Source organism: Macrotis lagotis, chromosome 7 (assembly GCF_037893015.1).
Source record: "Macrotis lagotis isolate mMagLag1 chromosome 7, bilby.v1.9.chrom.fasta, whole genome shotgun sequence".
Lineage (NCBI taxonomy): Eukaryota > Metazoa > Chordata > Mammalia > Peramelemorphia > Peramelidae > Macrotis > Macrotis lagotis.
In genome coordinates, this window is record NC_133664.1 from 76,675,809 (window position 1) to 76,690,376 (window position 14,568).

Sequence of the window (14,568 nt, forward strand, 5' to 3'; positions counted from 1 at the left end):
TATTTACTATTATAATAACTTCCTGTTTTGTGTCCTTGCTTTCACCCTGTCTCTTCTCTAATCCATCTTTCACGCAGTTGCCAAAATAATCTTAACAGTGATTTCAAGTTGCCTCCTTTGTTCAAAAATCATTAAGTGGCTCCCCATTACATCTAGGAACAAAATTAAAAATACTTTAGGCCTCATAATGTTATCTACTTCAGTACTTCACATTGTTTTTCTTTACAATTCAAACAAAGTGATCTACTGCTTGCTTTTAAAATTCAACTTGTTTTCTACGATCTCTGTGGGATTCTCAATGTCTTTAATATATTCTCATCCAGCCTAAGCTTTAATAACAATTCTTATTTTCTTACAAAGTAGGGGATATATGTTACCTTTACCTCAATTTGTAATTTTACTGTGACACTTTTACAAATCCATTTTTAATGATTCATCTTATATAATACCTATTTAGTTGTATTATTAGATTAGAATATTCACCACACACATCCAGCAAAAGGTTAGTTCCTTGAGAGCAAAGACTGTTTCACTTCTTATGGTGTGTATAACATAATAGCTGGAATATAGCAAACATAATTAATGCTTACTGAATTGAAGAAATTATTCTTTATTTATAATATTAATAACTGTTAAAATTCTAATAGACTGTAATTTCCAGACCTGAGGTCTGGAAGATATGCTCCTGAGTTCAAATCTAGTCTTAAGAACTTACTAGCTGTGTGACCTTAGTAAAGTCACTTTACCCTATTTGCCTTGATTTCCTCATCTGTTAAATGAGCTAAAGGATATTATAAACCACTTCAGTATCTTTGCAAAGAAAACCCTAAATAGGATAAATAAGTCAGATACAACTAAAATAAGTAACTGTGTTTCATAAATTATTCCCATCATCAAAATTTGAAAGACAAAATTACAAACGTGTGACTACTTCATGTAGACCAGCCAGTCTAATTTAGAAGAATTATAATTTGAATGACACATATTGTTATTCAGTCATTTTAGTCATATTTTACTCTTTTATGAGCCCATTTGAGGTTTCCTTGGCAAAGATCTTGCTGTTGTGTGCCATTTACTTCTCCAGATCATTTGACAGATAAAGAAACTGAGGGAGTCAGGGTTAAGTGACTTACCCAGTGTCTCACAGTGAGCAAATGACTGAGATCACATTTGAACTCGGATCTTCCACACTCCAGGCAGAACACTCTCTTCACCCTGCCACCTAGCCGCTCAAGACCCACAATACTCTGAGTCCAATCTGGTTAAAGGCCTATCCAAACAAAGCAAAGTCAACTTTTTTAATAATAACTTTTTTTAAATTTGGGAAGACTTGCTGGAACCTGTATATTGCCATCCACCATAGTTTTTGAAGACCAACAATAACCTCAGTGCTGACTGCAATGAGCCATCTAATTAGAAACTAGGTAGAGAAAACTGTTGGTTGGATGGATGTAGTCCTTCATTTTTTTTAAAAGAACCAAAATGACATCACTATGTTGGAGTCAAGGCATAGTGTGTCTGACTGTGGTGGATCAGACCAATACGAGTTCAGAAGTCTCTACTACAGAAAGTTTGGACATAAACATTTCATATGAACCTCTGGAGTGGAGTTGCCTCTAAATTTGTGCATCTAATGTTTTTTTTTTTGAGATACTATAATTTGGCTTAGCTCATAGAACACAGTGTCTTCTTTGCTGCAAGCACATCATGCTCAGTGATCCTTTGCCACTATCCCCCATGTAAGGCAATCAGTTCCAAAGTTCTTCAGAGAGACCTTACTGTCTTTTTAGTACTTCTTCTCACCACCCTGCTTTGAGTGATTTCTTTGTAAAATTGTCTTTTGGGGGGGCAGCTAGGTGGTGTAGTGGATAAAGCACCAGCCTTGGAGTCAGGAGTACCTGGGTTCAAATCCAGCCTCAAACACTTAATAATTACCTAGCCGTGTGGCCTTGGGCAAGCCACTTAACCCCATTTGCCTTGCAAAGAAAATTGTCTTTTAGGTAAATGTCCTTTTGGTGGTCAGACAATGTGGTCAGTCCAGAGGAGTTACACTCTCTGTAGCAGAGACTGGATGAATTGCAGTTTAGCTTGAGCAGGATCTCAACGTCAGGTACCCCATCTCGCCATATAATCTTCAGGATCTTCCTATGACAAAATGGAAGTAATTCAGTTTCCTGGAATGGTATACGATCCAGGTTTCACAGGCATGCAATACTGAGGTCAGCACAACGGCCCTGTAGACTTTTAGTTTTGTTAGTAACCTAATACTTCATCTCACCCACACATTTATTTGGATCTTTCCAGAGCTTGGGTTAGCTGTGGCAATGTGTACACCAACCTCATCATGTGTGCATTCCTGGAAAGTATACTTTCAAGGTAAATGAACTTCTCCACAATAAAGCATCCTTTAAAAATCACCATATAAATGATGACTATCAATACAAACATTCATTTTCAGATGTTGAAATCAGATGATCAATCAAATGAAGTAGCATTAAAACACCTACTCTGTCTCATTCACGGGCTAGACCCATGGGAGAATAATGGCCAAAATATGAACAATCCTGGTTCTCAAGCAGCTCCCAGTATAACAATTATGTACAAATAAGATAAATGAGATAATCAACACAGCAAAAGTAATTGACATCAAGAGGAAGTAAGAAAGTTGTTTAAAGAGGTATTAGGGGTTAAAGGAAACCTGTAAATAATATTACATATTCTGTGTTTAGCACTGGGAAAACCAAGCTAAAACTAACACATCTTTCAAGGAATCTTCATTCCAAAGAGGGAGTAAACCTAGAGACACTCACATGTGTACATGAATGATATGAGAACTTAACTTAAAAAAACATTAGCAGCTGGGAAAACTTTGAAAAGAATCCATTAGAAGATATTGGAATGGAGACTTGAGGAAAACCAGGGCTCCTGAGATGAAGGTGAAGAGATAGTGAATTCCTTAGATGGGAGCTATCCAGTGCAAGCATAGTATTAATGAGCTGTGGTACTGTGTGCAATGAATATCAAATAGTTCAATGGACCGGGATCAAGAATTGATTATGAACTATTCCATTTCAAAATTATTTCAGAATTTCTTATGTAGAAAGCACTCAGTGGTCTACCAGCCCTTCTCTTTTTTCCTGAGCTCAAATTTACATAAGCATAATGGAATCATTTGACTGAAAGAAAACTCAAAACCCTGTAGGACCAGATGTCTGTCTTTTGTCTTCTGATAGGTAGATTTTTTTTTTAAGAACTAGACCAGCTTACTCCAATATTTGCTTTAAAAATGCTACATATCATCATGGGCAACTTTGTCTCATTTTTCCATTTTTTGAGGAAGTTAGATGACAAGAGTACTGAGTTTTGAGTTAGGAAAGACTGCATTTAAACCTTGTCCTTACTAGCTAGGGCAGTTAGGTGGCACTGTGTTTTGGGATTCCAGTCAGGAATACTCATCTTCCTGAGTTCAAATCTGACTTCAGACACTTATTAGCTCTGAGACACTGGGCAAATCACTAAACCTTGTTTGTGTTAGTTTCCTCATCTGTAAAATGAAGTTAGAGAAGGAAATAGCAAACCATGCCAGGATCTTTGCCAAAAATGCACCAGATGAGGTCACCAAGTATTGGAAACAAATGAAAACAAACCTTACTATGTAAGTATCTTGGACAAGTCACTTTGTGGGTCTTGGTTTCCTCACTTATAAAATGGGAATAAGAATAGTATTTGCTTTCCACAGTTTTTGTAAGAATTAAATGGAATGATATATTTGAAGCACTTAGTAAACCATAGTTATTTGCTAGTTGTTGCTTTGATTTTCTTCTTCTTTATTATTATTATTATATCTTTTATTTTCTAACTGTACCTTCACACAAGAATTCTCCACAATAGTCTTTAGTTTATAGCATCTCTCTCCTTTTAGTAATCGCCTAAACTCAAACATCTTGAGCATTTTTGGCTTATCCCCAGAAATTAACGAAAGGTGCCATTTTTACCAGTCAGTACATTTAAGACCTGTCCCTTTCCAGAATGTTCCTTTTTGGCATTAGATTTATCATCACTCAGAGATGGAGTATGACAAGTCTGTTCATTTATCTATCTTTAGGTGTCTATATCTCATAAAACAATACTAACTGTTCCCACTCCCTACTAATTCTTAGAAAACAACTTCTAAGTGGTACAATGTTTTGGATTAAAAAGCTTTGTAGGCAGGACATTTTTCTTCATGATTAAGCTAAACATATTTTCATCATCATCATCTATCCTCACCATCATCATCCTCATCCTCATCCTCATCCTCATCATCCTCATCACTTAATAGTCAAAATAAACAACTCTCAGGAAGAAATGTAATGATCCTTTATGAACTGAAATATTATATAATATTTCTGATTAAATTAAAGTTATTTCACTCTCCTTTCATTGTTTTCTCCTGGAAACACACTATATATATATATGTATATATATATATATATATATGTGCATATATATATATACACAAACATATATATATATATATAAAATATCTGATAAGTGCATATATACATATAAATGATATCTGGTCTTTTCAGTCATCATATTCCTATTAATATCAGTTTATAGAAAATCTATAATGATTTTTCAAATATATATGTAGGTGATATAAATATGATACATTTTATTTTGCTATTATATTCATTTTTATCACTACTTTCAGTTTCCTTACCTACTACCAAACATGAACTTTTTTTATAACAAAAGAGAAAAACAGCAAAAATATCAAAATAGAGAGGCCTTATCTGACCATATAGACAGAATTTTACCATAATAGTCTTCCACCTCAATACTTATTTATTCAGATATTTTTATTAAAGAATTATTTTTACAACATACCCTCTTATATTTTCTCCCAGCTCTCCTTCTAATTCTAATACTAAGGCATTCAAAGTCAATTATAAAACATGAAATCTTAATATAGAAACAACAGCAAAACAATAGGACTTCTCTTTGTGCTTAAATCTCTAAATATCTCATTGATTATCCACTAAGTTAAAAGCATATTCCAAACATAAAAATCAGCCTTATAATTTATCATTTCTTGTTTCTTAGTAGTCAAAGAACCCTGTCATAGAAAGAAATTAGATTAGTCTGATAGAATTTGTTTTCCACAAATTCGTATTAGCAAATATTTGCTCAAAGAATTAGAAGTTCAAAAACAGATGTCTAGTCTGTTATTGAGTCTTTCTCAATGGGGCATAATATACACAAAGATGTGACCATATTACAAATGTGTTAGCTTTAGTATCAAAGAATTTATATATGGAATGTGCTTTCATACAATAGCAAAATAACAACAGATTGCTATCTTTATGAGCATGTGAAAACTCCATGATTTACTTAACAAAAGAGACTCTTGATATAGTAATTTTTTTTCACCACAAGATAACAATCCATCTTTGACTCAATATATTATAGGACCCTGTGTTAAGAGCTGGAAGAATAATGAAAGGTCATTTAGTCCCACCTCCTGATTTTATATACAATGATACTAAGGCACAGAAAGAAGAAATAATCTGTCTAAAGTCACACAAGCTAAACAGTAAAAAATAGATTTGAAACCAGCCCTCAACTTTTAAGTGTATCCAGTAAGTCTACCACCCAATGAGAAATGATTTTTGTTTTTGTTTTGCTTTTTCTATTCCCACATCCTATTAAAAGTAATTTAATTAACTTCCATACCATATAATTAAGAAGATAAAAGACTTAATTTTGCTTTTGTTTTTCCTTAAACCTCATTACTAATCAAATATCTCCAAAATAGAAAAATTGTTGCTTGGTTATGACATCTGTGTGCAACTCTTTGTGACCTCATTTGAGATTTTCTTGGCAAAGGTACTAGAGAGGATTAGAATTTCTTCTCCAGCTAATTTTACAGATGAAAAAACAGAGGCAAACAGGTTTAAATTATTTGCCCGTGTTTACATAGTTAATACACATATTAGTTCAGATTTGATTTCAAGTCTTCATGACTGAAGGTCTGGCACTCTATCCACATCACCACCTAGTTACTCCAGAAAATAGGAAGTAGGCACCAGAAATAAATCAAAATTTACTGTCTTCACTGTATTCGACATAAGAAATCATCCCAAGGTAAGAACTCAGTGAAATAACAGAAAGAACACTAATTCCTAGTAAGTTTATTCAGTTCCCATCTCCTTTACCTGCTACTACCTCTTAGAGAGTTGGAGAATAGAATTAACTAAGATCTCCAAAGAAGAAAAAAAACCCAGTTAAAGAATTAAGATGAAATATCAATATCAGAAGGGGAATGTGGTCTCCAAATAGTCTGAATAAGGCTAGCTATCACTAAATAAATCTAACAAATAAAAGGGAATTGAATTATTGAATTATAAGAGATAATGGAAGCACTGCACAATGCTCTTGAATGGACCAAGAGTGAAATAATTTTCATGAAAGAAAAATTTTAGTAGACACAGCAGAAATATCTTCAAAATGGAAAAAAAATAAATCCTGGTGTTAGGTCTTTCTTAAGAAACAAAAGATAGAATAGATGATGATGAAATAAAGGCACTGAAATGAAGGTTAATCTGAAAGAAACAAAAGAACTCAAAATAAATACAATATGACATGTTTTACAAACCTGAATCTAATAATGAATTTCATAATGAATTATCAATAACAGAAGTATTCAAAGAATTTCTACTAAGAAAATCGGACATGGAGAGATGTTTTGTATTACAATTACTACAGAAAACAGATATTAAATAAAATTAGATAATTACCAAGGAAGGCATTAACTAACAAAATGAGTGAGAATAGAATTTCATTAAATGAGGTTAAGCACAAATATGTGGAGGGACAAATACTGTCTTTTTTAATAAAAGAAAGATTTTATTTATTTTGAATTTTACAATTTTCCCCTAGTCTTGTTTCCCCCCACACACAGAAGGCAATCTGTTAGTATTTACAATGTTTCAATGGTATACATTGATCTAAGTTGAATGTAATGAGAGAGAAATCATATCCTTAAAGAAGAAAAATAAAGCATAAGAGATAGCAAAATTACATAATAAGATAACTTTTTTTAAAATTAAAGATGATAGTCTTTGGTCTTTGTTCAAACTCAAAATTCTTTCTCTGGATACAGATGGTATTCTCCATCACAGATACCCCCCAAATTTATCCTTTCCTACTAAAAAGCACTAGAGAGCATAGGAATAAATGGATTGTTTTTTAGAATTAATAAGCAGTATATATCTTAAAACATCAACAAGCATTATATGTAATGGGGATAGGCTAGAGGCATTCCCAGTAAGATCAGGAGTGAAAAAAGGATGCCCATTATCACCACTATTATTCAATAATATATTAGAAATGTTAGTTTCAGTAATAAGAGAAGTAAAAGAAATTGAAGGATTAAGAACTGAGAAGAAAAAGACAAAACTCTCACTCTTTGCAGATAATATGATGGCATATGTAGAGAATCACACTGGCAAGATGTAGCAGAAAGAGCTAGAAAGAGAAATCCCATTTGAAGAGAACTCAGACAATATAAAATACCTGGGAGTCTACCTGCAAGGCAGGCTCAGAAACTTTTGGAAAACAATTACAAAACACTTCTCACACAAATAAAATCAGATTTAAATAACGGGACAAATATAAACTGTTCCTGGATAGGCCAAACTAATATAATAAAAATGACAATTCTACAAAATTAAACTACCTGTTTAGTGCCCTACAATTAAAATTCCAAACAATTATTTTAATGAATTAGAGAAATTATAAGTAAATTCATACAAAAAATAAAAAGTCATGAATTTATGTATTTATTTATGAAGGAAAAATTCCAATTAAAAAATAAACAATAAATGAAGAAAATATAAGCCAAACATAACTTTAAATGTGAATGTTCTAAGCAATCAATTTAAATGCAAAATAAGTTAAAGACTGGGCAAAATATAAAATCCTACAATATGTTACTTTTGAAAAAATGCCTAAAAATAAGTAGTACGATAAGTATATAGAAAAATATTTACTATGCATGAGATGATTAAAAAGAAAAAGTTAATAATATCACTCACACTATTAGATAAAACAAAAACCTTCATAACATAGAGAGCAATAAAGGAAATTATATTATGCTACAAAGAACCATAGACAAAAGGTAATGTCAATATTAAATACATATGCCCTAAATTCCTTAATATATAGATGAAGAAAGGAAAAAGTAGCTGAATTACAGGAATACATAAACAAAAGAGTCAGGAGATTCAGTATTCCTTGATTTGTTTTGTACAACTCTTAAAAGAAATTTAAACAAAGTGGAAAATATATCATTTTCCTAATAGTTGAGAAAACTAGAGCAAAAAGATATATCATCTATAATGGGTTACCAAAGAATATACATATTTATCAGAACGTCATAGAAATTTCAAGGGGGGGGGAGACTTGTATTTGGTCACAGATTTTAGAAATAAATATAAAAGACAAAAATAGAAAAGATATGTTATAGATCATAACAAAAGAAAAAATTCAGTACAGGGAGCACAAACAAGAGAAATTAAATCCAATAGAGATTAAAAATGAAACCCTAAATAGATCAAAGGACAAATTATAGAAAGAATAACTATGTGAAAACAAAACAAATGATAATGAAGTAACAAATATTTTGGATACAGCAAAGATTTCAAAAAAAGATATCCTACTATCACAATAGATAAGGAGATGATAAAATATATAAAAAATTAAAATTATTTAATGAAAGTAAATGTCTAAGGGTGTAGTGATTTTTTGAGATATATATATATATATATATATATATATATATATATATAATTTCCTTTAGTTAGTTATAATTTTATTGAGAGGAAACAAAACATTATATTTATCTTGTTATCCCAACACTTAGCACAGTGATTTCCCACATAGGAAATGGTAATTTTTTTATTTTAAATACTTTTTGGTCTCATCATGTAGCCAGAACAGAAATCTCTATCTTTTAAAAGTATTTATTCCAGTTTATGTTAAACAGTCTACATTTATTTAATGCATAAGTCAGAATGCTATAACACTGTGAGAAAATGAATGATTCCTTGAGAATATTAATTTCTGAACCAGAAATCTTTTAATTTGATCTCTTTTGATAAATATAATTTTCTTCCCAGAATGTGTTTAAGGTCATCCTATTCTTAAAAACAAGTGGTAATTTACTTTTCAACAAAATAGTTTAATAAACTTTTTTTTTCCTATTGGATACTATCCATGTAAGCCTAACTTCAAATTGTTGAATGCTGTGTTTTCACTGAGTCCTCAGTCGGTCCTCAGTGTACAGAATTGCTTGTCTGTGTTTGTATGTGGTCATCAAATTCCATACACATCTCAAAAACAGCAGCAGCAATCAACTAATTATAGATCCAATCAACCACCTGCGCCTTTAGAAGCTTAGGCAAGTGTGATCCCAATTAACCAAATGTTGGTGCAATTATTTGCACAAGCAAGTGGACCCTTGCAGGTGAATAAATGACAATTTCAAATCTTAGCCCTGAAAACTAACTTGAAAAAAGGAAGATAAAGCTTCTGAAAATATGCCTCTGTCTGTTCTACAAAACTATTTACTGGGAGCTATAAGCCGAAAACTGCTCCTAAAAGCAGACAAAGCTTCTCCATAACACACTATGTGAATGAGACTTTAAAAAGAAGTTATTGATTTTTCTTTAAAGATATGTGTAATAACCTATGTCAAATTGCTTACCATTTCATGGAGGGTGAGAGCAAAGAATAAAAGTGGGAACTCAAAGTTTTTTTTAATGAATTTTAAAATTATTCTTTTATACAATCAGGAAAAGTAAATTATTTTTAAAAGAAAAAAGCAAAATAATATATTTGTAACTAGAGAGAAAAAAGAAGTTGTTGATAATAACTTCTTACACAAATAAAAAAAATTCTGCAGTGTAAATATAATTTTGTGAATAATTCTTCAGAAAACAAATGAAATAAAATTATAAATCAGGGCTGCAATAGAAGACAGAGATTAATAAAAAAGACAATGAGGTGTAGAGAAGGTTAGATTTGCAGTGTGACATAGATGACATAGATGACAAACCTGAATCTCACCTCTGATTCCCCCCCCCCCACTAATCAGTGAATAAGTAAGCCATCTCCCATTTAAGGACTTGTTTTTCTAATCTGTACATGGGGGAGTTGTATTAAATATACTCCAAGATCTGTTTGAATCTAAAACTATAGTCATATTAAAAAAGAAGTTAGAGAAAAATTCAGAATCAATACAACTTAATTGAAGCATCCTACATCATCCTCAGATGTTGCTTTAAATGGGTGATTTTTCTAATGTTCTAATGAGCTTGAAGTAATTTAGTAGATTCAGTCATTTAATTAAACTGAGTATGTGATTAACGAAAATAATTTTGGACTAGCATGAGCTATTCAATACAAGGTTTTTCTATTGAAAAGTTATACATTGCAGCAAAATTTGTGGTTGCATAATATTTTAAAAATAATTTAATCAAGATAGACATACTTGACAGAAAGTAGTATCTTAAATGTTTCTTACCCTAGCCAGCAGATGTGGTAAATATTTGGGGTGGGGGCAGTCTGTTGGTTTTTCTTTTCATCTGCAAACAACAACCTGAGTCAGCCACAGGAAGACATGAGTTCAAGTTCTACCTGTGACATATATGGGCTTTATATCTCTGTGAAATCCAGTTAACTTCTCTGTAGCCCAGGCAACTCTCCAATTCTGTAGAACAGGGACTCACCTGCATTACTACAGCAAGTTCACCACACCTGATGTTCCCTACAGTGCGGCTATCACAAGCATGATTCAACTTGATTGAATTTGTCATCTATCATAAAGTCAAAACTGTATTCACAATGTGGATATGCCTTTGTTGGAGGATCTAGAGTAAGTCTCCAGTATAATTCATTTTTTCCCCTGGATCTAAAGTTTTCTCAAACAACAAAATTTGCACTTTTCTTTATTAATTTATATAGCAGCTGTTCTTTGAGGGGGCAGCAAAAATTCAAGAATCTCAGTGAAATTTCATTAAGATTCTTGAATTTTATCCTTTATAAAATATCTTTCCATGAAGTAATCTGTAAAAAAATTGTTTTATATAGTATGTTACAATATATATTTTGAACGATCAAAACAGTTTAGAAATTCTATAGTTTTACAAAGTTTTAAGCCTAAGCTAGATAACCACAACTAGACAGAGTATTTAAATTCTTCCCAGGTGGGGTAGAATGATGATTTAGGTCACTGAGGGAAGGGATGCCTTACACCCAAAGTACCATGGTTTCTTTGTATCTGCAAAAGAAATGTGGGACCTCGGAATGATGCTTATATTCAAAAGGAAATCCACAGTGAGGTGTTCAGTTTTTCCACTATGGAATGATGAAGAGTTGAGTGAACACAGCTGGGATGGAAACCAGTGATTCCAGATGGCACAGATATTTCAAACCTGATGCTTCCTGAGGCAATTGCATTACACAATTTCATCTGCTGGAAGCAATAATGCATTCATGAATGCAATAGTTAAGACTTTTGCAAGTCTCCATAAACAATGCCAGTTCTAGACAGTGCCTGATTATATGCAAAAGGGAGTGGAGAATAAAGGGAAGTCTGAATAATCAAGCTAAAAAGTCTGTCTTTGCTTCAGTGATCTTATTTTCTGTGTGGGCAGCCAAAGACTCTTTTGGCCTCAGTTATCTGCCTATATCTCCCAAATGTCCAATTTTCTGAGCATATATAAACACAGCTCAAGTATCGACTTTAAAATTTGAGATGGCTATGTATAGAGATATAGCCAGATTGCAGTCTGCAGAAAATGTGACTAGAAGAGATCAGAGGGTTCTACATCAGAGGGAAATCAAAGACCATCTCAAATAATACAGTGCCTTCCTTTTAGATGTTAAAAAAAAAAAACCCTGAAGTCCAATAAAACTGATTTGCCAACAATCATATTAGAACTTACCCATCCAAGGGATCATTAAACTTCCTGAAGTAATCATTTTGCAAGTCTTAATTTTTTTCTGGAGAGGCTGACACTTTTCAGCATATTTTCTGAAACTCCTCTCTTGGAATTACGAACAAGGATCAGAAACTTGCAACAAGCTAGAGCAAGCCTGAGGTTGCCTGAGAACCAGTTTTTGCTAACCCAATCAAATCTTATCCAATCAAAATGTGGTGAGCAATGGAGAAACTGGGAGAGAACCTAGGAATTTAGGTCCCAGATGAATTGCATGACTGACTGAAAAACTTCAAAACCGAGATTACTCAACTACTATTAGACTTATGTTTTAGGATTATGGTGAGTAAGAGAGAGACTGTGGATTTGAGGAGAACCAGAATTGTATTGATTTTCTTTAGTTCATATATATCTATATCTATCTATCTATCATCTATCTATCTATCTATCTATCTATCTATCTATCTATCTATCTATATAATATTAGGGTTTATTTTGCAAAGATATGAGGTTAAGTGACTTGCCCAAGGCTATACATCCAGGTAATTATTATGTATCTGAGACAAAATTTGAACTCAGAGATCCTGACTCCAGGGCCCATGCTCTATTCAGTGTTCCACCTAGTTGCCCCCGTATTGATTTTCAAAAGGCAAAGAAACAAATTTGAAAATGATAGAGAAACATCATGGAAAATATTTAAACTATATTGGGAAAAGAGATACTATAAAACAGAAAAGAAGAGGAGGATGATATACAGAGAAAGCTCAGTTGCATCAAAATCATACCATTCTCATTTTATTTCCTTTTTAAAATAGGATAGTAGACTGATAGATAATTTAAATGAATAATATATAATTAACTTGGGATTTAGAAAAAAACATTTGATCAAGTCCTATAGAAAAATTGATAGATATGTCAGTAATTCAATAAATATTTATGATGGTTCTACTATTTGCTAGGTGATAGGAATGCAAAGAAAGATAAAAGACAGTTCTTGCTTTCAAGATCACACTCTAAAGTAGATGAAGATGCAGACAGTTATATTCATATACATGTTAAATTGGAAATAATCAATAGAGGGAAGGCATTAGAATTAAGGAGAAGAGGGAAATATTTCCTTTCAGAGGGAAATATTTCCTTTGAAGACAAGATTTTAGTTAGAACCTGTAGGAAGCCAGGGAATTCAACCACAGATAAGAAGGCTGACATTACAGACATGGGGGACATATATTGAAAATGTTTGGTACTGAGATATGGAAGTTCTTGGTCAAGGAACAGTACAGATACCAGAGTACCTGGATCACTTACTATTTCTGGGTATGGGAGGTGTGGTATATAGTAAATGAAGATAGGAAGATGAGGGGTGGAATATGAAGGACTTTGAAATGCAAACAAAGGATATTATACTTGATTCTAATGGGGATTTTAGTGAGTAGATAAATAACAGAGTCACAACTAGGGATTAGGACAACCTTTTTTTATAGCTTACTGGAGGATGGATCAGAGTGGAGAAAGACATTATGACTATTTTCTAGTCAACTCCACTTAATTAAGACTGTTCAATTGCTGAACTGAGAGAGTAGTAACTAATGATGTAATGCCAACTCAGAAGGTAGTTTTTGCAGAAAGTCTCACTTGTCGATGCCTAACCCTAATCTAACATTTCTATTGGTTATTTAGAGGAGATGGTATTTTTATGAAATTTTCAAATCATGTTAAGCTAGGAAGAGTAGATTACACATTCGATGATAGCTTGGAATAAAAAAAAACTAGTAATAGTCTCGACTTAATCCAATAAAATGGTATGCAATGGAGATAAATGTAAAGTTGTTATTAATTAATCATGTCTTTCCTAGGTTTATTTTTTATTCTTGGAGAAGCAGGAGGAGTTATAGTTTGGAGGAACTCTGCTAATGTAATAAGGCAACCTCTTCTAGGCAGCCCTCATTGTTCATAGTGGAGTTTTAGGCAATCCTTGGATTTCCTAGAGGAAGGATAGGGCAACTTTAATATTCTGCTTAAAATGAGAAGTCTGTTGTTTTTTTTAAGATCTTATTGAATACTAGTGGCTTCTAGATTTGTGATATTGGGAGAAGATGTTGATAAAGATTTTTAAGAGATGTTCATATAAAACTCTGAAGAATAACGTAGCAGGGCATCCAGAGGAACAGGATGTAGCAGGACAAGAACACCTGATATATAAAGCACTGACTGATTATTTTTGCCAGAGAAATCATAAGTGAGGTAGAGAAAACAAGGTCAGAACCACGGCAACTGGATTAGATGCCAGGCAGAGATCCCAGCCTCCCTGTCTATGAAAGTACAGACCACAACACTGTCTTTGTTTAAGAATCAGTGAACCTAATAACTTATCTCAGCAGTGTGCAGCTAGTAGAGGAAGAAGGAAATAAACCTAGATAGGACTGTTGTGAAAATTCCCATCTATGGGGCAGAAACAATCAGAAATCAAATGGTAAACTTTGGAAAACCAACAGGACACTTTCAAGAAAAATGTTTCAGAGTCCAACATTATAAAATCAAAAAGAAACATTTTAGAAAATTCTTCAGTGTCCAACTTTGT

At 32.7% G+C, this 14,568-nt stretch overlaps 1 long non-coding RNA gene across 1 annotated transcript in view; it reads right to left on the bottom strand.

The window, feature by feature from the left end:
- The window catches only part of LOC141492649 (uncharacterized), a 29,238-nt gene extending 17,058 nt beyond the window's left edge, over nt 1-12,180 (bottom strand). Inside the window, exons 1-2 of the long non-coding RNA XR_012470012.1 lie at nt 11,994-12,180; nt 10,571-10,631 (exon numbers count right to left, since the gene is read on the bottom strand). This is a non-coding gene — a long non-coding RNA (uncharacterized LOC141492649). The remainder of the gene's footprint in view (nt 1-10,570; nt 10,632-11,993) is intronic.
- Nucleotides 12,181-14,568: the final 2,388 nt, after the last annotated feature.